The sequence below is a fragment of the Scyliorhinus canicula genome, unplaced genomic scaffold (assembly GCF_902713615.1).
Source record: "Scyliorhinus canicula unplaced genomic scaffold, sScyCan1.1, whole genome shotgun sequence".
In the NCBI taxonomy this organism is placed as follows: domain Eukaryota; kingdom Metazoa; phylum Chordata; class Chondrichthyes; order Carcharhiniformes; family Scyliorhinidae; genus Scyliorhinus; species Scyliorhinus canicula.
In genome coordinates, this window is record NW_024055751.1 from 1325099 (window position 1) to 1348512 (window position 23414).

Genomic DNA, 23414 nt, shown 5'->3' on the forward strand with positions numbered 1-23414 from the left:
CCTGGTCCAGAGCCAGTTACACTATTCCCCCACCAGCCACTCCCCCAGTGAATCCACTGTCCAATATTACCTGGTCCAGAGCCAGTTACACTATTCACCCACCAGCCACTCCCCCAGTGAATCCACTGTCCAATATTACCTGGTCCACAGCCAGTTACACTATTCACCCACCAGCCGCTCCCCCAGTGAATCCACTATCCAATATTACCTGGTCCAGAGCCAGTTACACTATTCACCCACCAGCCACTCCCCCAGTGAATCCACTATCCAATATTACCTGGTCCAGAGCCAGTTACACTATTCACCCACCAGCCACTCCCCCAGTGAATCCACTATCCAATATTACCTGGTCCAGAGCCAGTTACACTATTCACCCACCAGCCACTCCCCCAGTGAATCCACTGTCCAATATTACCTGGTCCAGAGCCAGTTACACTATTCACCCACCAGCCACTCCCCCAGTGAATCCACTGTCCAATATTACCTGGTCCAGAGCCAGTTACACTATTCACCCACCAGCCACTCCCCCAGTGAATCCACTGTCCAATATTACCTGGTCCAGAGCCAGTTACACTATTCACCCACCAGCCACTCCCCCAGTGAATCCACTGTCCAATATTACCTGGTCCAGAGCCTGTTACACTATTCACCCACCAGCCACTCCCCCAGTGAATCCACTGTCCAATATTACCTGGTCCAGAGCCAGTTACACTATTCACCCACCAGCCACTCCCCCAGTGAATCCACTGTCCAATATTACCTGGTCCAGAGACAGTTACACTATTCACCCACCAGCCACTCCCCCAGTGAATCCACTGTCCAATATTACCTGGTCCAGAGCCAGTTACACTATTCACCCACCAGCCACTCCCCCAGTGAATCCACTGTCCAATATTACCTGGTCCAGAGCCAGTTACACTATTCACCCACCAGCCACTCCCCCAGTGAATCCACTGTCCAATATTACCTGGTCCAGAGCCAGTTACACTATTCAACCACCAGCCCCTCCCCCAGTGAAAAAAATTCAAACCCAAATCTGCGATGTAAGGACACACAGAATGGGGGCAGCATTTACAGTGTGAAACTGCTGAACACACACTGAGTGTGAAAGCTGTATTGAGCCCAGTGGAAAGATGCGCTGCTGTTCCTCGAGTGGCTGTTGAGCTTCTTTCCAACTCTGCACATGTGCTGTATCATTCTAGAAAACAGAATATTCAGTTTCACAGAAGCTTATTTCGTCTGTTTGCATGATGGCAATGTGGAATTCGAAACACAAACAGACCAGCCATGGTCTTATTGAATGGCAGAGCAGGCTAAAGGGACCGAATGGCCTACTTCTGCTTCTATCTCATCTGTTTGTATGTGCTACCGTGTGTGTATCATGCTATAAAACAAACCAGTTAGTATCACAGAATCTAATTTCGTCTGTTTGCATGATGGGAATGTGGAATTCGAAACACAAACAGAGCAAGCTTATTGAACAGTAAGAAGTCTTTCAACACTAGGTTAAAGTCCAACAGGTTTGTTTCAAATCACTAGCTTTCAGAGCACTGCTCCTTCATCGGGTGAATGAAGAGGTGGGGTCCATAACCACATTTATCGACAGTCAGTGATGCAAGGTGATACGTTGAGTGCGAGTCTTTGTATCATTGACTGTCTATATATATGGTTGTGGAACCCACCTCTTTACACACCCCATGAAGGAGCAGTGCTCCGAAAGCTCGTGTTTGAAACAAACCTGTTGGACTTTAACCTGGTGTTGTAAGAATTCTTACTGTGCTCACCCCAGTCCAACGCCGGCATCTTCACATCTTATTGAATGGCAGAACAGCCTGAAGGGGCCGAATGGCAAACTTCTGCTTCTATTTCACCTGCTCGTATGTTTGAAAGCAGAGAGGAACCATTGACTGAGACAGCAACTTAAGGTGAATATTATGGCGGGTATTTGATGAGGAAACATGTGACCATGTCGCCCTCTGGTGGACATGATCGGAACTTTGCAGCGTTCGGACATTTGATGGAAACAGAAAATGAGAGTATCAATTCCAGGGGAATAAATGCAGCAGGGGAAACAGAGCCTGTAGTTTGTCCATAAACATCGCCGGCACCGACACCAGCTGAACGGACAGGAAATAAACGGTGTGGTTCGTTGTTCATTGTGCAGCTCAGAGCGGGAAATACCCGCAGACAGGAAGGAGCTGGGAATTTCCAAATTTACATTCATTCACTTGTTTTATGTCCTAGTCACTGTTACTCCAGCCTGGCCATTCACCAACTGCATTTCCCCACAAACAGATACTGGACACGATCCCACAACTGCCAGCCCATTCTTTCTGTTTTTCGGGAATGACCGCCCAGGCTGGGAACAGCATTGGTGTATTTTACATTGTCACCAAATTCAACCCCGACTCCAATCCAATCCGCCGGGGGGGGGGGGGGGGAGATCCTGAGAGAATTTCCCCCAGAGTTGTGAAGCACTTTGGGATAAATAGTCTGGGTGACGTATTGAACCAATTTGTAACAGTTGCATTTTACTGTGGGCCAGTGGCGCAATGGATAACGCGCCTGACTACGGATCAGGAGATTCCAAGTTCGACTCCTGGTTGGCTCGTGGTTAACCTTTCGACATCAGTTTGCAAAGTCCATGAAAAATGCATATTGAATAACTTTTACCCAATTCAGTTGATTCAATTTAGATTATTAGATTTACTTTTAGTAGCCTTTTTGACAAATTCCAGTATATTCTAAAGAGACAGAAACTGACACAAATCAGATGGCAGAAATGTTGGGAATGGAGGGTTTAGTGAGAGGGAGGAACTGAAGGAGATCAATATTGGTAGAATCATACAATCCCAACAGTGCAGGAGGAGACCATTCGGCCCACCGAGTCTCCACCGACCCTTGGAAAGGGCACCCTAACTCGGCCCACACCCCTCGTAACCCGGCCATTTCGCATGGCCAATCCACCCAGCCAGCTTTGCCCTTTGAGCCATTTAATTCCTGACTTGTGACTGCTGGGGGGTGGGGGGGAGGAGGTGAGTTACTTACTGCAGGATTCCCAGCCGGTCTTTTAGTGTTAATCAATTTAATATATTAACAGAGACAATCCCAGCCTCTAAACTGCATTAATCGCCATTGAACGAACTGTTAATATTTGTGCCGAGTCAATATAGGAGCATCTGTGTTCCTGCTCAGTGTGCCGGCAATTTTCAGCATTTCTGCTTCTCCTGAATGCATTTTCCGACATATATGAGAGCAAATATCTGACATTTGCTTTGTCAGATATTATATTCAGGTAATAATCGAGAGCGGATTCACTGGGGGTGATAGTTGGTGTTGAGTTGTGTTATTGTCACTAAACTGGCAATGCAGAGAATCAGGCTGAAGCTCTGGGGACCGGGGTTCCACACGGCAGATTCCCTCAGTTCAAGGGTTATTCGGGATGTGTGACAATGAAAATGTCAATTATGCAACTTTTCCCAAACACTTAATCGAATGGGATTCGATAATGGATTTACGCGGTTACCAATCCAGGGTTTTTTAAAAGTGTAAAGTAAACATGACAACCACCACACCACATAAACAAAACACCGAGTTTGACCCTCTGACCGAGATCACGAAACCTGCATTCTTGTTGCACTGAAGAAACTCCTTTTGAGGGAGTTCAATTCGGCTGAAAACTTAGAGAAGCGGCAGAGAAATTGATTTAACATTATTATTCGAATCAGAAAATGTCGCAGCTCATTGGAAAACCATTCACACTTAACACGTGTGAACTCTCTGACCGATTCCATCCAGTCCCCATAATGGTGGATTTTGTAGGATGTCATTTGAAACGGGTGCAAGGTCATGGATTCTCTTAATGAGGAAACAGAAAACAATTCATCGCCATAATGTTTCTGCCCGGTTTCGAACCGGGGACCTTTCGCGTGTGAGGCGAACGTGATAACCACTACACTACAGAAACCGCTGGCTCACGTTCACTCTAATGAATCTGTGTAGAAAGCGGACACTGTTCTGTCACTCAGTCACACTTTGGGACCTTTGTTTTTTAGAATTCGGCTGTTCTCATTAGGAATGCTGCAGAGAGACTAATAAATCAATGTAACCATAAATTGGCAAGCCGCAATAAGCGGCACTTCGATCACCTCGACCAGCTTTTCAAAAGAACAATCCTTTGATTCGTCTCAATGTTTTTCTGTTTCAATGGCCTTGAGTTTTCTCCATTACAGCTGATCGTCCAATTCGCTTTTGACAAAGGAATTTCTGTCGAATCCACGTCCAGTTTGACTTAATGATCAAGTTTCACTGGACCAGAAGATGTGAACACGGAAATTATGTAGTTTACGATATAAACAATGTATAATCATGCAATTGATTTCATACCGAATTTATGAAGGTGTTTTTTTCCCGATCAAGTATCTTTTCATTATTTCTGAGTTGACATACAGAATTTAATTATATTTGATCTACAGCCTGTTCACAGAGTCTGTCTATTAGAGAGGGAATGATTTTTAGAACTTCACAAAGCCCTGTTGAGATCACTTTGCTGCAGTCCTCCACTTTATTTGGTTTCAAATGAATTTTCAAATGGAGAAGCAGTCTCAGGGTGGAATGATTTCTGCTCACTCAGTAATAACATAATTCTCATGTTGCTTCAAAAATATCAATCAATTTACTCAGTATCTTTCCGTTACTCAAAACTTCATCTTATCCGACATTTATATCCTCATTTGAAAGTGAGACTCTGAAATATACATTGATTTGCAAACATGACTGACAAAGAAAATAATTCGAGTCACTGGGAAATACAAACCCCATTGTGCTCATATGAGATTGAGCACAGCCAGCACTGAAATGAAATGGGATAGTTTTACAGGTAGAGATTTGAGAATGATATTTTCATTATATTAGATTCCTTTTTGTTCTGTGTGTGAGACATTCTGACGCCTTCATCCCGTTCAGTCACAGAATCGCTTGTGTCTGTCTTTATGTGCATGTTTCAGACGGTGATTAAACCTGCATCTGTAAACCCATTCAATTCTGTTGTGGACTGAACGAACCGCTAATATGTGAACTTTGTCAAAATGCGAACATATTTTTCATCTCATTGCATCAGGACAATTCAGCATTTCTGATTTTGCTGAATGCATTTTGAGGCCGGGGTAAAAGTAAATAAAATTGGCTGCAGCACCCGAGATTCCGATAACTTCCAGCAACAAACTTAAATCATTCCAACTTGTCTCACTGTTAATGTGAAAGATTTGATAATGTTTCTGTCCGGTTTTCAATCGGCGAATGTGATGACCAGGACACCACAGAAAGAGCGGCACAAAGCCCATTGTGCTCGGCTGCAGCTTCACAACAGCTTTCAAATCAAATGAGAGAATGTTACTCCACAACGGATTTGAAATGGAGATGCCAATTGGATTTGATCCTTCCTTGTACAAGATGTGAACAATTCCGTTGGTCAAATCCCGTTAGTGAATATGAAAGGCGGAAGTGAGCAGATCCGCACAGAACCTCCTTTCCGGGTCTATCTTTCTGCTTTACCTCCACAGGAAGACCGAGAACAAGTGATTTGTAACCATCTCTGCCATTTCCTCTGCTTCAATTACCATGTGGCTGGCATCTGTCTTTATGGGCAACATTACTGTCAGCATGAAATCTGACATTGCTGGATAGATTTAGCTGGTCTGCCAACATCTGTGGAGAGAAACCGAGTTTACCAGTACATCATTTAAATGATCCTTCACAGCAGTATAGGAGGGTAGGAGAGGAATGGACAGAATTATATCATTGAAAAGGGGCACAGGAGGTGGGGCAGAATAGAAGACCAGGTAGAATAGAAAAGAACAGAATAGAATACATGCATAATGAGGCCATTCAGCCCATCGAGTCTGCACCGATCTTCTGAAAGAGCACCCTAACCAGGCTCCCGCCCTATCCCTGAAACCCCGTAACTCAACCTAACCTGCACATCTTTGGACACTAAGGGGCAATTTAGCACGGCCAATCCACCTACAGATATGGAATCCCGACAGTGCAGATGGAGCCATTCGGCTCATCACGTCTGCATTGATCCTCTACCTAGGCTACCACTGAACTCCCTACCTAGGCTCACTACCACACCCAATCCCCGGAACGCCACCGAACCTGCACACCTTTGGACACTAAGAGGCAATTTAGCACAGCCAATCCACCAAAGCTGGACATCTTTGGACTGTGGGAGGAAACCGGAGCACCACGAGGAAAACCATGCAGACAAGGGGAGAATGTGCAAACTCCCAAGGCCGAATTGAACCTGGGTCCCAGGTGCTGTGAGACAACAGTGCTAACCACTCTGCCGCGGTGCCGCATGGACAAATTTGTCAAGGAAATAATAGAGGGGTCTTTAAGGAATGAAGAGTATTAACGGTGGAAAATTGATGAGACAGCCGAATGTGAAATGGAAGCAACTGAACAGTGAAGAGCAGATGGGGGAGCTGTAAAGGCAGATGGGGCAGATGGGGGAGGCTGTAAAGGCAGATGGGGGAGGCTGTAAAGGCAGATGGGGGAGGCTGTAAAGGCAGATGGGGGAGGCTGTAAAGGCAGATGGGGGAGGCTGTAAAGGCAGATGGGGGAGGCTGTAAAGGCAGATGGGAGAGGCTGTAAAGGCAGATGGGGGAGGCTGGAAAGGCAGATGGAGGAGGCTGTAAAGGCAGATGGGGGAGGCTGGAAAGGCAGATGGGGGAGGCTGTAAAGGCAGATGGGGGAGGCTGTAAAGGCAGATGGAGGAGGCTGTAAAGGCAGATGGGGGAGGCTGGAAAGGCAGATGGGGGAGGCTGTAAAGGCAGATGGGGGAGGCTGTAAAGTGTCTAATAGGAAGCTGAGGTGTTGTTCTTCCAGTTTACATTGGACATCACTGGAGCATTGGAACTGGCCTCGGATGGACATGTGTGTTTATTTCAGATTTGCAGCAGCCGCAGTATTTTGCTTTTATTAGTATTAGACATTTTTGATACAGAGTAACTATGTTTTTTTTAAAATAATTTTCATTAAGATTTTCACAAAATATAAACAAAACAATATCAACAGAATGACCATTGTATAAACCCTAGAACAACACCCACCCCCCTACAAAAGCAACCACTAAATCAAAAACAAAAAAAAGCAAACAACAGAAAGGAAAGAGATAACACCCGCCACATCCCACAAACCCATGTACACACTTCTCCCCCCCCCCCCCCCCCCCCCCCCCCCCCGAAATCCACCTTCGATGCTCCCTTGGACAAACTGATGTTTCCCCCCGTATCGGGGCCTCCATCGAGCCCCCCACTTCTCCCCTATGCCATCTCCATTGCCTCCAAATTTTGAGGGTAGCCGCCACCACCGGGCTCGTGGTATACCTCGTTGGAGGGAGCAGCAATGGCGCCGTTACCAGCGCTTCCAGGCTCGTGCCCACACAGGACGCCACCTCCATCCTCTTACACGCTGCCCCCTCCCCGTCGATTACCCACTTACGCATCATCACTGCGTTGGCAGCCCAGTAGTACCCACAGAGGTTGGGCAGCGCCAGCCCCCCCCATCCCTCCCCTGTTCCAAGAACACTCTTCTCACCCTCGGAGTCCCATGCGCCCACACAAATCCCATAATACTCCTGTTGACCCTCCTAAAAAAGGCCTTCGGGATAAGGATGGGGAGGCACTGGAACAGGAACAATAACCTCAGGAGCACCGTCATCTTAAAGGACTGCACCCTCCCCGCCAGTGACAGCGGTAACATATCCCACCTTTTGAACTCCTCCTCCATCTGCTCCACCAACCTTGTGAGGTTGAGCTTGTGCAGGGCCCCTCCAGCTCCTAGCCACCTGGTCTCCTAGGTACCTGAAGCCCTTCCCTGCATGCTTCAGTGGGAGCCTACCAATCCCCTCCTCCTGATCCCCCGGGTGCACCACGAACAACTCGCTCTTGCCCAGGTTCAGCTTATACCCAGAGAAGCCCCTGAATTCACTAAGAATCCGCATCACCTCAGGCATTCCCCCCCCCCCCCCCCCCCATCGCGTCCGCCACATACAGCAACAGGTCATCCGCATAAAGCAACACTCGATGCTCCTCCCCACCCCGCACCAGGTCCCTCCAGTTCCCTGACTCCCTCAACGCCATGGCCAGGGACTTAATTGCCAATGCACACAGCAAGGGGAACAGGGCGCACCCCTGTCTCGTCCCCCGGTACAGCCGAAAGTACTCTGACCTCCTCCTATTCGTGGCTACACTCGCCATCGGGGCCGCATAGAGCAACCTCACCCAATGGACAAACCCCTCCCCAAACCCGAACCTTTCCAACACCTCCCACAGATACCCCCACTCAACCCTATCAAAGGCCTTCTCCGCATCTAATGCCACCACTATCTCTGCCTCCCCTTCCAGAGCCGGCATCGTAATAACGTTGAGGAGCCTTCGTTAGTTGGTATTCAACTGCCTTCCCTTCACAAACCCCGTCTGGTCCTCGTGAATGACCCCCGGCACACAATCCTCTATCCTTGTAGCCAAGATCTTTGCCAACACCTTGGCATCTACATTTAGCAGCGAGATCGGCCTATATGACCCACACTGCAGAGGGTCCTTGTCCCGCTTCAGGATCAAGGAAATCAGTGTCCCGTGACATAGTTGGGGGCAAATCCCCCCCCCCCCCCCCCCACCCACCCCTTGCCTCGTCAAAGGTCCGGACCAACAGGGGGCCCAACAGGTCTGCATACCTTTTATAAAATTCGGCCGGAAACCCATCCGGCCCCGGCGCCTTCCCCGACTGCATGCTCCCTATCCCTTTAACCAACTCCTCCAGCTCAATCGCCGCCCCCAGTCCCTCCACCTGCCCCTCCTCCACCCTCGGAAATCACAGCTTGTCCAAGAAGCGCCCCATTCCACCCCCCTCCACCGGGGGTTCAGACCGGTACAGTTCCCCATAGAAGTCCCTGAAGACCCCATTAACATCTACCCCCCTCCGCACCATCTTCCCACCTCTATCCGTCACTCCCCCAATCTCCCTGGCTTTCGGAGCTGGTGTGCCAGCATCCTGCTCGCCTTCTCCCGTGCTTTCCTCCACTGAGCTTCCGCCTTTCTGGTAGTTAATGGGTCGAACCTGGCCTGAAGGCTACAGCCTCTCCCCCAGCAATCCCTCCTCCGGAGCCTCCGTATATCTCCTATCCACCCTCACCATCTCCCCTATCAGTCTCTCCCTCTCCCTCTACTCCCCCCTCTCCCTATGGGTTTGGATGGAAATCAACTCCCCTCTAGTCACCACCTTCAATGCCTCCCAGACTGTCCCCACTCGGACCTCCCCATTATCGTTGGCCTCAAGGTACCTCTCAATACATCCCCAAACCCTCTCGGCCACCTCCTCATTTGCCAGCAGCCCCACCTCCAAGCACCAGAGCGGACGTTGGTCCCTCTCCTCCCCCAGCCCGAGGTCAATCCAGTGCGGGGCATGATCCGAAATGGCAATGGCAGAGTATTCAACATCCTCCACCCTCGAAACCAGCCCCCTGCTCAGGATGAAAAAAACAATCCTCGAATAGGCCTTATGCACGTGGGAGAAAAACGAGTATTCCCTGGCCCTTGTCTCGCAAACCTCCAGGGATCCACCCGCCACCCCCCCCCGCCCATCTGATCCATAAATCCCCTCAACACCTTAGCCGCCGCTGCCTCCTACCCGTCTGGGACTTGGATCGATCCAATGGGGGAATCCAGCACCAGTGTTGAAGTCCCCCCCCATGATCAGGCCCCCCACCTCCAGGTCCGGAATGCGGCCCAACATACGCCTGCATAAACCCCGCATTGTCCCAATTTGGGGCGTAAACATTCACCAACACCACCCGCTTCCCCTGCAGCTTGCCACTCACCATCACATACCTCCCGCCACTGTCAGCCACCACATTTAACGCCTCGAACGACACCCTCTTTCCCACCAGGATTCTTCTCATCCAGCCCTGAGTGAAATACTTGGCCCACCCATTCCTTCCTCAGCCGAACCTGGTCCACCACTTTCAGGTGTGTCTCTTGGAGCATGGCCACATCCGCCTTCAACCCCTTCAAGTTCGCAAACACCCGGGCCCATTTGACCGGCCCATTCAGCCCCCTCACATTCCAGGTTATCAGCCGGATCAGAGGGCTCCCTGCCCTCCTTCCCTGCCGATTAGCCATACCCCATCCCTTGGCCACCCCGGCCAGCATCCCCCGCTCTGCCAGTTCCCCACGGCGGCAACTCCCCCCCCCCCTCCAGCACCCCCTGCATCCTCCAGCTCCTTCCTGACCGTTTCAGCAGCAACTCAGTACCCCCCCAGGCAAGGACCCCTCGTAGCCGCGCCCCTCCCTTCAGAGCACTCTCATGAGCCAGCTAACTTCTGCTGACCCCGGCGACTTCCGCCCTACCTCCGACTCCTCCCCACGTGGGACTACCCCTCCTCCTTCGTGCCCATCAGCAGGCCCTCCTCCCCCCCCCCCCCCGGCTCTTGCGTGGGAAAATAACAACCAGCAACGGCCCGCGCTTCTCAGCCCCGACTCGCCCCCACCATCCCACAGCGCGGAAAAACCCGAGAAAAGCCCGCGCTTTCGCCCTGCCCAACCCCGCCTCCTCTAGGGCCACTCCCATTGCCTGTCCCCCCCACCAGCTCCCCGCACACCCCGTTTACCTCCCTGCCCGAACCCATCCACCAGACCCATACAAAAAGACATAACAACATCACCCCACCCACCCTAAAGCCAACCCACATCTTGCATTAAACAGAGCAAACACAAGTACATTATCATACAAAATTCCCCATCTTAGACCCTCAGTTTGAGTCCAGTTTCTCGGCCTGCGCAAAGGCCACATGCCTCCTCCGGGGACTCAAAATAATGGTGTCCGTCCTTGTAGGTGACCCACAGATGCGGCGGCTGCAACATGCCAAAGCTCACGCTCCGTCTGTGGAGCACCGCCTTCGCCCGGTTCAACCCGGCCCTCCGTGTAGCCACCTCCGCACTCCAGTCCTGGAAGATCCACACCTCCGTGTTCTCGCACTTGCTGCTCCGCTCCATCTTGGCCCACCGGAGCACACACTCACGATCCACGAACCGGTAAAACCCACCAACACCGCCCGCGGCGGCTCGTTCGGCTTGGGCCTCCTAGCCAGTAATTCTGTGGGCCTCCCTCTAACTCCAGGGGCCCCTGGAAGGATCCAGCTCCCATCAGCGAGTTCAGCACAACAACCACGTAGGCCGCCAGGTCCGACCCCTCGGGGGGGGGGGGGGGGGGGGTTCGGCTGACAAGGGAGGGACATTTTTTGAGAAGCGGAGAAGAGGTCGGGGCTGGGCGCTGCCAGGAGGCGCGGCTACAGAGGCACAGGGACAGGGACTGGGGGCAGGGGCCTGGGGGCAGGGGCTGGGGGCATGGGGCAGGCCAGGAAAGGGGATGGCTGACCGGCAGGGGGGGGGGGGGCAGTGCCCCCCAAATAGGCTGGTCACGTGGGACGTTAGGGGGCTAAATGGGCCGATGTGGAGGGCAAAGGTGTTCGTGCCTTTTAGGGCTCTAAAGACGGACGTGATAATGTTGCAGGAGACGCACCTGAAGGTAGCGGACCAGATTAGGTTGAGGAAGAGCTGGGTTAGTCAGGTATTCCACTCAGGGCTAGATACTAAGGCCAGGGGGGGGTCGCGATTCTGGTGAACAAGCGGGTGCAGTTTGAGGTGGGGAGTATTGTTTTGGACGGGGGAGGTCGCTATGTTATGGTTAGCGGTCAGCTGGAAGGGAGGAAGGTGGTCCTGGTCAACATATATGCCCCAAACTGGAATGATGCGGATTTCATAAAGAGGGTGCTGGGGAAGATCCCTGACCTGGATTCCCACAAGCTGGTTATGGGAGGGAACTTCAATACAGTTATGGACCCAGGCCTGGGCCGGCCGTGCTCAAAAACAGGCAGAGTGTCAGCAATGGGAAAAGAGCTGAGGGAGTTCATGGAGCAGATGGAGGGGGGTCGACCCATGGGAGTTTGGAAGGCCAACAGGGAAGGAGTTTTCCTTTTCTCGCACGTCCATCGGGTCTTCTCCCGGATCGATTTTTTAATACTGAGTAGGGATCTATTGATCGGGGCGGTGGATGGGCAGTATTCGGCAATCACCATTTCCGACCATGCCCCACATTGGGTCGAGCTACAGGTGAGTGTAGAGAGGTTCCAGCGTCGCAGTGAAGGCTGGATGTGGGAATGCTGGCGGACGAAGGGGTGTGCGAGAGGGTGAGGAAGTGCATACAGAACTACCTGCAGGTCAACGATACAGGGGAAGTCTCAGCAGCGGTGGTGTGGGAGGCGCTCAAGACAGTGGTGAGAGGGGAGATGATTTCTATCTGGGCTCAGAGTCAAGACGGACAGGGCAGAGACGGACCGACTGTTAGCGGAGATCCTGCAGATTGACAGGAGATATGCGGGGACCCCGAGTGCGGAGCTCTGGAGGGAACGGGGGAGGCTGCAGGCGGAGTTTGGGGTGGTGTCCACGGGTAAGGCAGGGGAGCAGCTCAGAAAGGCGAGGGGTGCGGTATATGAACATGGAGAGAAAGCCAGCAGGATGCTGGCCCAGCAGCTTCAGAAAGAGGGAGGCGGCTAGGGCAATAGGTAAAGTGGTGGATGGAGGCGTAACTTGGTGGGGGATGTGGCGGGGTGTGAACAGGGCTTTCAAGGACTTTTATAGCAAACTCTATAGCTCGGAGCCCCCGCGGGCCGGAGGGGATGAGACGCTTCTTAGATGGCCTGACATTCCCAAAAGTGGGTAAGGAGCTAGTAGAAGGGCTGGGCGCCCCGATCAGAGCTGAGGAGATATTTGAGGGCATAAAGGCCATGCAGTCAGGTAAAACCCTGGGGCCGGATGGGTACCCGGTAGAATTTTATAGTAAGTTCTCTGGGATATTGGAGCCGCTGCTGGTCAAGATTCTTATTGAGGCAAGGGACAGAGGGGTGCTGCCCCAGACAATGTCGCAGGCCACCATCTCCTTGATTTGATAACGGGACAAGAACCCGGAGTCGTATGGGTCTTATAGGCCGATCTCCCTCCTTAACGTGGACACTAAATTGCTGGCAAAGCTTTTGGCCACTAGGATTGAGGATTGTGTGCCAAGTGTTATTAGGGAGGATCAAACAGGGTTCGTTAAAGGTTGGCAACTGGTGGTGAATATAAGAAGATTTCTCAATGTGACCATGATGTCCCCAGAGGGAAAGGAGGTGGAAGTAGTGGTGGCAATGGACGCGGAGAAGGCGTTTGACCGGGTAGAGTGGGACTATTTATGGGAGCTGCTGGGACGGTTTGGATTTGGGGTGGGTTTCATCGACTGGTCAGGCTGCTATATCAGGCCCCGGAGGCGGGTGTGAGGCCAACAGGACGACTTCCGACTATTTTAGACTGCACCGTGGGACGGGTCAGGGGTGCCCCCTCTCCCCACTGCTGTTTGTGCTATAGAGCTGCTGGCAATTGCTCTGAGGGCTTAAGAGAGTTGGAAGGGGCTGGTTCGGGGAGGGGGGGGGGGGGGGGGCTTTCAGACCCGATGGCGGGAATGGACGGAATTCAGCCGGTTTCGGGGTACAATTGAATATGACAAAAAGTGAAATGTTTGTACTTCAGGAGAGGGCCAAGGGGACCGGCGTGAGGGAGCTGCCATTCCGGTTAGTTGGGGAGAGTTTCAGGTACCTGGGAATACAAGTGGCGCGGGATTGGGGTCGACTGCACAAGCTGAACCAGTCCTGGCTGGTAGATCAAATGCGAGGGGAGTTCTAGAGGTGGGATGCGCTCCCGCTGTCGTTAGCTGGGAGACAGTGCCGGCTCTAGGGTTGCTGGCGCCCCGGGCAAGCTGAACTTCGAAGGGGGCGGGGTCGAGGGGGGGCGGGGTTGAGGGGGGGGGCGAGGAGGGGGGCGAGGAGGGGGGGGCGGGGCGGGGTAGCGGGGCCGAGGAGGGGGCGGGGCCGAGGAGGGGCGGACCCGAGGGGGGGGGCGGGGGGGGGCGGACACGCGGGGGGGGCGGACACGGGGGGCGGGGCGGGGGGGCGGACCCGAGGGCGGGGCGGGGAGCGGACCCAAGGGCGGGGCGGGGGGGGCGGACCTGAGGGCGGGGCGGGGGGCGGACCCGAGGGCGGGGCGGGGGGGCGGACCCGAGGGCGGGGCGGGGGGGGCGGACCCGAGGGCGGGGCGGGGGGGCGGACTCGAGGGGGGCGGACCCGAGGGGGGCGGGGGGGACCGAGCGGGGGGGGGGGGGGGCGGACCGAGCCGGGGGCCAGCCGGGGGGCGGGCGGCCACCGCGCATGCGCTGGTTGGCACCGGCCCAACTGCGCATGCGCGGGACCCGAGTCTCTGGCGCCCCCGAGCACATGGCGCCCCGGGCGACAGCCCGAGTTGCCGGTGCCTTGAGCCGGCCCTGCTGGGAGACTACAGACAGTTAAAATGACCGTCCTCCCGAGATTCTTATTCGTGTTCCAGTGTCTCCCCATTTTCATTCCACATTCCTTTTTTAAGAGGGTAAGCCAGATCATTTTGGGCTTTGTATGGGCAGGCAAGTCCCCGCGAGTGAAGAGGGTGATGCTTGAGCGGAACCGAACTGCACTGCCGAATTTCAGCAACTATTATTGGGCGGCTAACATTGCCATGATAAGGAAGTGGGTGGTGGGTTGACTTGGGAGCGGGTGGAAGCAGCCCCATGGAGCGGGTGGAAGCAGCCCCATGGAGCGGGTGGAAGCAGCCCCATGGAGCGGGTGGAAGCAGCCCCATGGAGCGGGTGGAAGCAGCCCCATGGAGCGGGTGGAAGCAGCCCCATGGAGCGGGTGGAAGCAGCCCCATGGAGCGGGTGGAAGCAGCCCCCATGTAGGGGTACCAGTCTGGGGGCGTTGGTGACGGTGTCTCTGCCGTTCCCGCCAGGGCCCTTCCCCACCAGTGGTGGCGGCCCTTTGGATCTGGGGACAGTGGAGGAGGCACATGGGAGCAATGGGAGCATCGGTCTGGTCCCCGATATGTGACAACCTTTGGTTTGCCCCGGGGTGGTTGGAAGGGGGTTCTGGGTATGGCGGAGGGCTGGGATTGAGCAGATGGGAGATTGGTTTTTGGAAGGGAGCTTCCCTGGCTTGAGGGCGCTGGAGGCCAAGTTTGGTTTGACGATGGGGAATTAATTCCGGTATATTCAGATGCGGGACATTTGCGCAGGCAGGTGCCATCTTTCCACTCTTACCTCTAAATGGGATCCAAGATAGGGTCGTGTCTAGAGGATGGGTGGGGGAGGGAAGTGTCTCAGATATTTACAAGGAGCTCATGGGGGCAGAGAAGACACAGACCGAGGAGCTGAGACATAAATGGGAGGAGGAGTTGGGAGGGGGATGGCCTGTGGGCGGACGCGCTGAGCAGGGTTAATGGGGCTGCAACATGTGCCAGGCTTGGCCTGATTCAATTTAAGGTCGTCCTCCGGGCCCACATGACAGTATCCCGGATGAGCAGATCCTTCAGCATAGAGGTCAGGTGTAAAGTGTCTCAGAGGACCGGCAGACCATATCCACACATTTCGGGCGTGGCCAAAACTTAGGAGATAATGGTAGGGGTTCAGACATCATGTCCAGAGTATTGAACACGAGGGTGGCAATGGGTTCAGAGGTGGCGATTTTTGGGGTTTCAGTGGCCCCAGAAGTCCAGGGGGGGAAAGAGGCTGACATTTTGGCCTTTGCTTCCCTGGTAGCCCAGAGACAGATACTTCTATCTTGGAGGGACTCAAAGCCCCCGAAGTCGGAAACCTGGCTGTCAGACATGGCGAGTTTCCTTGGCTTGGAGAAAGTCAAGTTCGCCTTGAGAGGGTCGTTGTTAGGGTTCACCCGGAGGTGGCAGCTGCTTATTGACTTCTTTGGGGAGATTTAATCGTCAGCAGGGGGGGCACGGGAACGTGGTATCGGGGGTCATTTAGGCAGATCCGGGTGGGGTGGGCTACGGCAATTGCACTATGTACTTTGTTACTGTACAGTCCTTTTGTTTTCTTATTCTGTAATTCTACTGTTTTACCTCATTAAAATTGTTTATTAAAAAAAGTTTCAACACACTGCGTATTTAACACAAATCTAATTTATTTGACTTTTAGCCAGAATATTAGCCCCTGTAAATGGGCTGGAGTTTGTCATCAGCAGAAAGAGACCCAAATGAATATGGTTCAGTCCTGAATGTGCGGAACAATAAAATCCAATCACTGTGGTTACTTGTGGCCTCGTTGGTGTTTCAGCAGGTTGGATGAAATGGTGAATCCCTTCCCACACTTGGAGCAGGTAAACGGTCTCTCCCCAGTGTGAACTCGTTGATGAACAGTGAGGCTAAATGACTGGGTGAATTCCTTCCCAAATTGGGCGCAGGCGAATGGCCTCCCCAGTGTGAATTCGCCACTGGTGCTTCTGCAGGTCGGATGATTGAATGAATCCCTTCCCACATTGGGCGCAGGCGAACGTCCTCTCCCCAGTGTGAATTCGCCGCTGGTGCTTCTGCAGGTCGGATGACCGAGTGAATCCCTTCCCACACTTGGAGCAGGTGAATGGCCTCTCCCCAGTGTGAATTCGCTGATGTACAGTGAGGGCAGATGATTGTCTGAACCCAGTCCCGCAGTGAGAGCACCTGAACGGTCTCTAGTCAATTTAAAAAAAAATAATTTTTATTCAATTTTTTGTATAATATCAACAACAAAAAGACAGAATTATTTTTTTTTACAAAGAAGAACAGTCCCCCCCCCCCCCCCCACGCATACACAGCGCAAGAGATAAACTGACACCCATCATTCCCCCAAAACATCTGCCCGTCCCTTCAATAGACAGGACAGACCCCCCCCCCCCCCCCCCCATATACACAGAAGAGGAAATGAATTAATGCCCGACATTGGCACAGAACAACGATGCCCGCCCCTTTAGCACAAAACAACAAAATATCCCCCCCCCCCCCCCCCCCGGTTGCTGCTGCTGCTGCTGCTGGCCTGTTTCTATCGTTCTGCCAGGAAGTCCAGGAATGGCTGCCACCTCCTGAAAAACCCCTGCACTGATCCCCTTAGGGCAAATTTCACCTTCTCTAGCTTGAGAAACCCTGCCATGTCATTGACCGAGGCCTCCACACTTGGGGGCCTCGCGTCCTTCCACTGAAGAAGAATCCTCCGCCGGGCTACCAGGGACGCAAAGGCCAGAACACCGGCCTCTTTCGCCTCCTGCACTCCCGGCTCCTCCGCAACCCCAAATACTGCGAGTCCCCAGCCCGGATTGATCCTGGATCCTACCACCCTCAACAACGTCCCTGCCATACCCTACCAAAATTCCGCCAATGCTGGACATGCCCAGAACATGTGGGCATGGTTTGCTGGTCGCCCAGAGCACCTAATACACCTGTCCTCACTCCCAAAGAACCGGCCCATCCTTGTCCCGGTCATGTGAGCCCTGTGCAGCACATTAAACTGTATGAGGCCAAGCCTCGCACAAGAAGAGGAGTTCACCCTCCCCAGGGCGTCTGCCCACGTCCCCTCCTCAATCTCCTCACCCAGCTCCTCCTCCCATTTACCCTTCAACTCCTCAACTGAGGCCTCGTCCATCTCCTGCATCACTTGGTACGCCGCCGAGATCCTCCCCTCCCCAACCCACCCCCCCGAGAGCACCCTGTCCTGGACCCCACGCGGCAGCAGCAGCAGAGGGAACCCCGCCACCTGCCAAATGCCCTCATCTGCATGTACCGAAAGGCATTCCCCGGGGGGGAGCCCAAACTTCCTCTCCAGCTCACCCAGGCTCGCAAATTTCCCGTCTATAAACAGGTCCCCCAACCTCCTGATACCTGCCCTGTGCCAACTCAGGAACCCGCCATCAATTCTCCCCGGAACAAACCGGTGGTTTCCCCGTATCGGGGATGCCATCGAGGCCCCCATCTACCTCCTGTGCCGCCTCCATTGTCCCCACATTTTGAGGGTAGCCACCAACACCGGGCTTGTGGTATACCTCGTTGGAGGGAGTGGCAGCGGCGCCGTTACCAGCGCCTCCAGGCTCGTGCCCACACAGGACGCCATCTCCATCCTCCTCCATGCTGCCCCCTCCCCCTCCATCACCCACTTACGCACCATCGCTGCATTGGCAGCCCAATAGTACCCACAGAGGTTGGGCAGTGCCAGCCCCCCCCCATTCCTGCCCCGCTCCAAGAACACCCTCCTCACCCTCGCGGTCCCATGTGCCCACACAAAACCCGTAATGCTCCTGTTAACCCGTCCGAAAAAGGCCTTCGGGATAAGGATGGGGAGGCACTGAAACAGGAACAGAAATCTCGGAAGCACCATCATCTTGACTGACTGCACTCTACCCGCCAACAGCGGCAACATGTCCCACCTCTTAAACTCCTCCACCATTTGCTCCACCAGCCTTGTAAGGTTAAGCTTATGCAAGGCCTCCCAGCTCCTGGCCACCTGCACCCCCAAGTACCTAAAGCTCCTCTCCACCCTTTTCAATGGGAGCCTACCAATCCCCCCTTCCTGGTCCCCCGGGTGTACCACAAACAGCTCGCTCTTCCCAAAGTTGAGCTTGTACCCCGAAAAGTCACCAAATTCCTGGAGAATCCTCATCACCTTCAGCATTCCCCCCACCGGGTCCGCCACATACAACAATAGGTCATTCGCATAGAGCAACACTCGGTGCTCCTCCCCACCATGCACCAGCCCCCTCCAGTTCCTCGACTCCTTCAGCGCCATAGCCAGGGGTTCAATTGCCAGCTCAAAAAGTAGGGGTACAAGGGACACCCCTGCCTCGTCCCTCGGTGTAACCGAAAATACTCTGACCTCCTCCTATTCGTGGCCACGCTCGCCATCAGGGCCTCATATAACAGCTTCACCCAACTGACAAACCCCTCCCCAAACCCAAACCTTTCCAGCACCTCCCACAAGAACCCCCACTCAACCCTATCAAAGGCCTTTTCCGCGTCCAGTGCCCCCACTATCTCCGCCTCCCCTTCTACCGCCGGCATCATTATAACGTTCAAGAGCCTCCGTATGTTAGTGTTCAGTTGCCTCCGCCTCACAAACCCCGTTTGATCCTCGTGGATAACCTGGGGCACACAGTCCTCTATCCTCGTGGCTAAGGTCTTTGCCAACAGCTTGGCGTCCACAATCGAGAGTGAGATCGGCCTGTACGACCCACACTGCTGGGGATCCTTGTCCCGCTTAAGAATCAGGGAGATCAGCGCCCGAGACATCGTCGGGGGCAAAGCCCCCCCTCCCTTGCCTCGTTAAAGGTCCTAACCACCAGGGGGCCCAACAGGTCTGCATACATCTTATAAAATTCAACCGGGAACCCATCCAGCCCCGGCGCCTTCCCCGACTGCATGTTCCCTATCCCTTTAACCAGCTCCTCCAGCTCAACTGGTGCCTCCAGCCCCTCCACCTGTCGCTCCTCCACTCTCGGGAATCTCAGCCGATCCAAAAAGCGCCCCACCCACCCTCCTCCACCAGGGGTTTGGATCGATACAGTTTCTCGTAGAAGTCCCTGAAGACCCCATTGATGTCACCCCCCTTCGCACCACATTTCCTCCCCGATCCTTAACTCCACCAATCTCCCTAGCCGCATCCCGCGTACGGAGCTGGTGTGCCTGCATCCTGCTCGCCTTCTCCCCATATTCATACACAGCACCCTGTGCCTTCCTCCACTGAGCTTCCGCTTTTCTGGTGGTCAACAAGTCAAACTCAGCCTGAAGGCTGCGCCGCTCCCACAACAATCCCTCCTCCGGGGCCTCCGTATATCTCCTGTCCACCCTCAGCATCTCCCCCACCAATCTCTCTCTCTCTCTCCGCTCCCTTCTCTCCCGGTACGCTCGAATGGAGATCAACTCCCTCCGAACCACAGCCTCCCAGACCGTCCCCACTCGGACCTCCCCATTGTCGCTGGCCTCCAGATACCTCTCGATACATCCTCGGACCCGCCCGCCCACCTCCTCGTCCGCCAGCAGCCCCACCTCCAAGCGCCAAAGCGGGCGCTGGTCCCTCTCCTCCCCCAGCTCAAGGTCCACCCAGTGCGGGGTGTGGTCAGAAATGGCTATCGCCGAATATTCAGCATCTTCGACCCTCGCAACCAGCGCCCCACTCAGAACGAAAAAATCAATCCGGGTGTCAGCCTTATGCACAGGGGAGAAATATGAAAATTCCCTGGCCCTCGGCCTCGCAAAGCTCCATGGGTCCACCCCTCCCATCTGGTCTATAAACCCCCTCAACACTTTAGCCGCCGCAGGCCTCCTACCCGTCCTGTAACTGGATCGATCCAGTGGTGGATCCAGCACCATGTTGAAATCCCTCCCCATTATCAGGCCCCCCCACCTCCATATCTGGAATCCGGCCCAACATGCGCCGCATGAAACCCGCATCGTCCCAATTCGGGGCGTATACATTGACCAGCACCACCCGCTCCCTTGCAGCTTGCCACTCACCATCACATACCTCCCGCCACTGTCTGCCACCACATTCAACACCTCGAACGACACCCTCTTGCCCACCAGGATCGCCATGCACCGATTTTTTGCATCCAGCCCCGAATGAAACACTTGGCCCACCCATCCCTTCCTCAATCGAACCTGATCCGCCACCTTCAGGTGCGTCTCCTGAAGCATGGCCACATCCGCCTTCAGCCCCTTCAGGTGCGCGAACACGCGGGCCCGTTTAACCGGCCCATTCAGTCCCCTCACATTCCAGGTGATCAGCCGGATCAGGGGACCACCTACCCCCCTTCCCCGCCGACTAGTCATCACCCTTCCTTAATCCGCCACGTGCCCGCCCCCCCCCGCTCAGGCCCCTTTCCCAGGGCCTGACACGACCCGACCCCCCCGACCCGACCCCCCCGCCCCCGACCCGACCCCCCCCCGCCCCGACCCGATCCCCCACGACCCGACCCCCCCCCCGACCCCGACCCCCCCCGACCCCGACCCGACCCCACCCGACCCCGACCCGACACCCCCGACCCGACCTGAACCCGACCCGACCCCCCCGCCCCCCGACCCGACCCCCCCGATCGCCCACAACCCGACCCCGACCACCCCGACCCCCGACACCCAACCCCTGACCCGGCCCCCCCCGAACCCGACCCGACCCGACCCCCCCGGCCCCCCCCAACCTGACCCGACCCCCGACCCGACCCCACCCGACCCGACCCCCCCCGACCCAACCCAACACACCCCCCAACCCGACCCCCCGACCCAACCCAAACCCCCCTGCCCGACCCGACCCCCCCGACCCGACCCCCCCGACCCAACCCAACCCCCCCGACCCGACCCGACCCCCCGACCACCCAACCCCCCCCGACCCAACCCCCCCTGACCCAATCCCCCAGCCCGACCCCCCCGACCCGACCCCCCCGACCCGACCCCCCCGACCCAACCGAACCCCCCCCGAGCCGACCCCCCCGCCCCGACCCCGACCCCCTCCGACCCGACCCCCACCGCCCCGACCCTGACGCCCCCGCCCCGCCCCCGACCCTGCCCCGACCCCCCCGACCCAACCCCGACCCCCCCCGACCCGACCCGACCCCCCCCGACCCAACCCCCCCGGCCCAACCCCCCCCGACCCGACCCCCCCCGACCCAACCCAACCCAACCCCCCCGACCCGACCCCCCCGCCCCGACCCCTCCGACCCGACCCCCACCGCCCCGACCCCGACGCCCCCGCCCCGACCTGCCCCCAACCCTGCCCCGACCCCCCCGACCCAACCCAACCCCCCCCGACCCAACCCAACCCCCCCCGACCCAACCCAACCCCCCCCGACCCCGACCCGACCCAACCCCCCCCGACCCAACCCAACCCCCCCCGACCCAACCCCCCCCGACCCAACCCAACCCCCCCCGACCCAACCCCCCCCGACCCAACCCCCCCCGACCCAACCCCCCCCCGACCCAACCCCCCCCGACCCAACCCACCCCCCCGACCCAACCCACCCCCCCGACCCAACCACCCCCCCGACCCAACCCCCCCCCCGACCCAACCCAACCCCCCCCCGACCCAACCCCCCCCCGACCCAACCCCCCCCGACCCACCCCCCCCCGACACAACCCCCCCCGACCCAACCCAACCCCCCCCGACCCAACCACCCCCCCGACCCAACCCCACCCCCCCCGACCCAACCACCCCCCCGACCCAACCACCCCCCCGACCCAACCCAACCCCCCCCCGACCCAACCCCCCCCGACTCGACCCCCCGACCCAACCCAACCCAACCCAACCCCCCGTCCCGACCCCACCAATCCGTCCCGACCCCCCGACCCGACCCCCCGACCCGACCCCCCCTTCCCCCGATGCCCCCTGCCCCGACCCCCCCCTGCCCCCACACCCCCGACCCCCCCCAACCTGACCCAACCCCCGACCCAACCCCACCCGACCCCGACCCGGACCCCGACCCGACCCCCCCAACCTGACACGACCCCCGACCCGACCCCACCCGACCCCGACCCGACCCGACCCCCCCGACCCAACCCAACCCCCCCCCGACCCGACCCCCCGACCCACACCCAAACCCCCCCCCGACCCGACCCCCCCCCACCCGACCCCCCCGACACTACCCCCCCCAACCCAACCCCCCCCGACCCGACCCCCCCGACCAACCCAACCCCCCCGACCCAACCCCCCCTGACCCAATCCCCTAGCCCGACACCCCGACCCGACCCCCCCGACCCGACCCCCCGACCCACCGAACCCCCCCCAGCCGACCCCCCTCCGACCCGACCCCCCACCGCCCCGACCCTGACCCCCCCCCCCACCCCCGACCCTCCCCCACCCACCCCCCCGACCCCCCCGACCCCCCCCCCCCCAACCCCCCCCGACCCGACCCCCCCACCCCACCCCCCCCGACCCAACCCAAACCCAACCCCCCCCGACCCGACCCCCCCGCCCCGACCCCCTCCGACCCGACCCCCACCCCGCCCCAACCCCGACGCCCCCGCCCCGACCTGCCCCCAACCCTGCCCCGACCCCCCCGACCCAACCCAACCCCCCCCGACCCCGACCTACCCAACCCAACCCCCCCGACCCAACCCCCCCCTACCCAACCCCCCCCGACCCCCCCAACCCCCCCCGCTCGACCCCCCCCGACCCCAACCCAACCCAACCCACCCCCCTCCCTACCCCACCAATCCGCCCGACCCCCCCGACCCCCCCCCGACCCGACCCCCCCTGCCCCCGACGCCCCCTGCCCCCGACCCCCCCTGCCCCCGACCCCCCCCGCCCCCGACGCCCCCTGCCCCCTACCCCCCCCTCCCCCGACCCCCCCCCCCGACCCCCCCCCCCCCCACCCACCCAACCCCCCCCCCGACCCAACCCCCCCCCACCCAACCCCCCCCGACCCAACCCCCCCGCCCCAACCCCCCCCGACCCAACCCAACCCCCCCCCGACCCAACCCACCCCCCCCGACCCACCC

The 23414-nt window shown here is 57.0% G+C and overlaps 1 protein-coding gene and 2 non-coding genes across 3 annotated transcripts in view; 2 read left to right on the forward strand and 1 right to left on the reverse strand.

Moving 5' to 3' along the window:
• Window positions 1–23414, forward strand: part of LOC119960905 — a 379220-nt gene that overhangs the window by 182210 nt on the left and 173596 nt on the right. The gene's annotated exons all lie outside the window — the stretch shown is intronic.
• Window positions 2539–2611, forward strand: trnar-acg. The gene has a single exon. It is a non-coding gene; the product is annotated as a tRNA-Arg (tRNA).
• trnav-cac lies at window positions 3895–3967 on the reverse strand. The gene has a single exon. It is a non-coding gene; the product is annotated as a tRNA-Val (tRNA).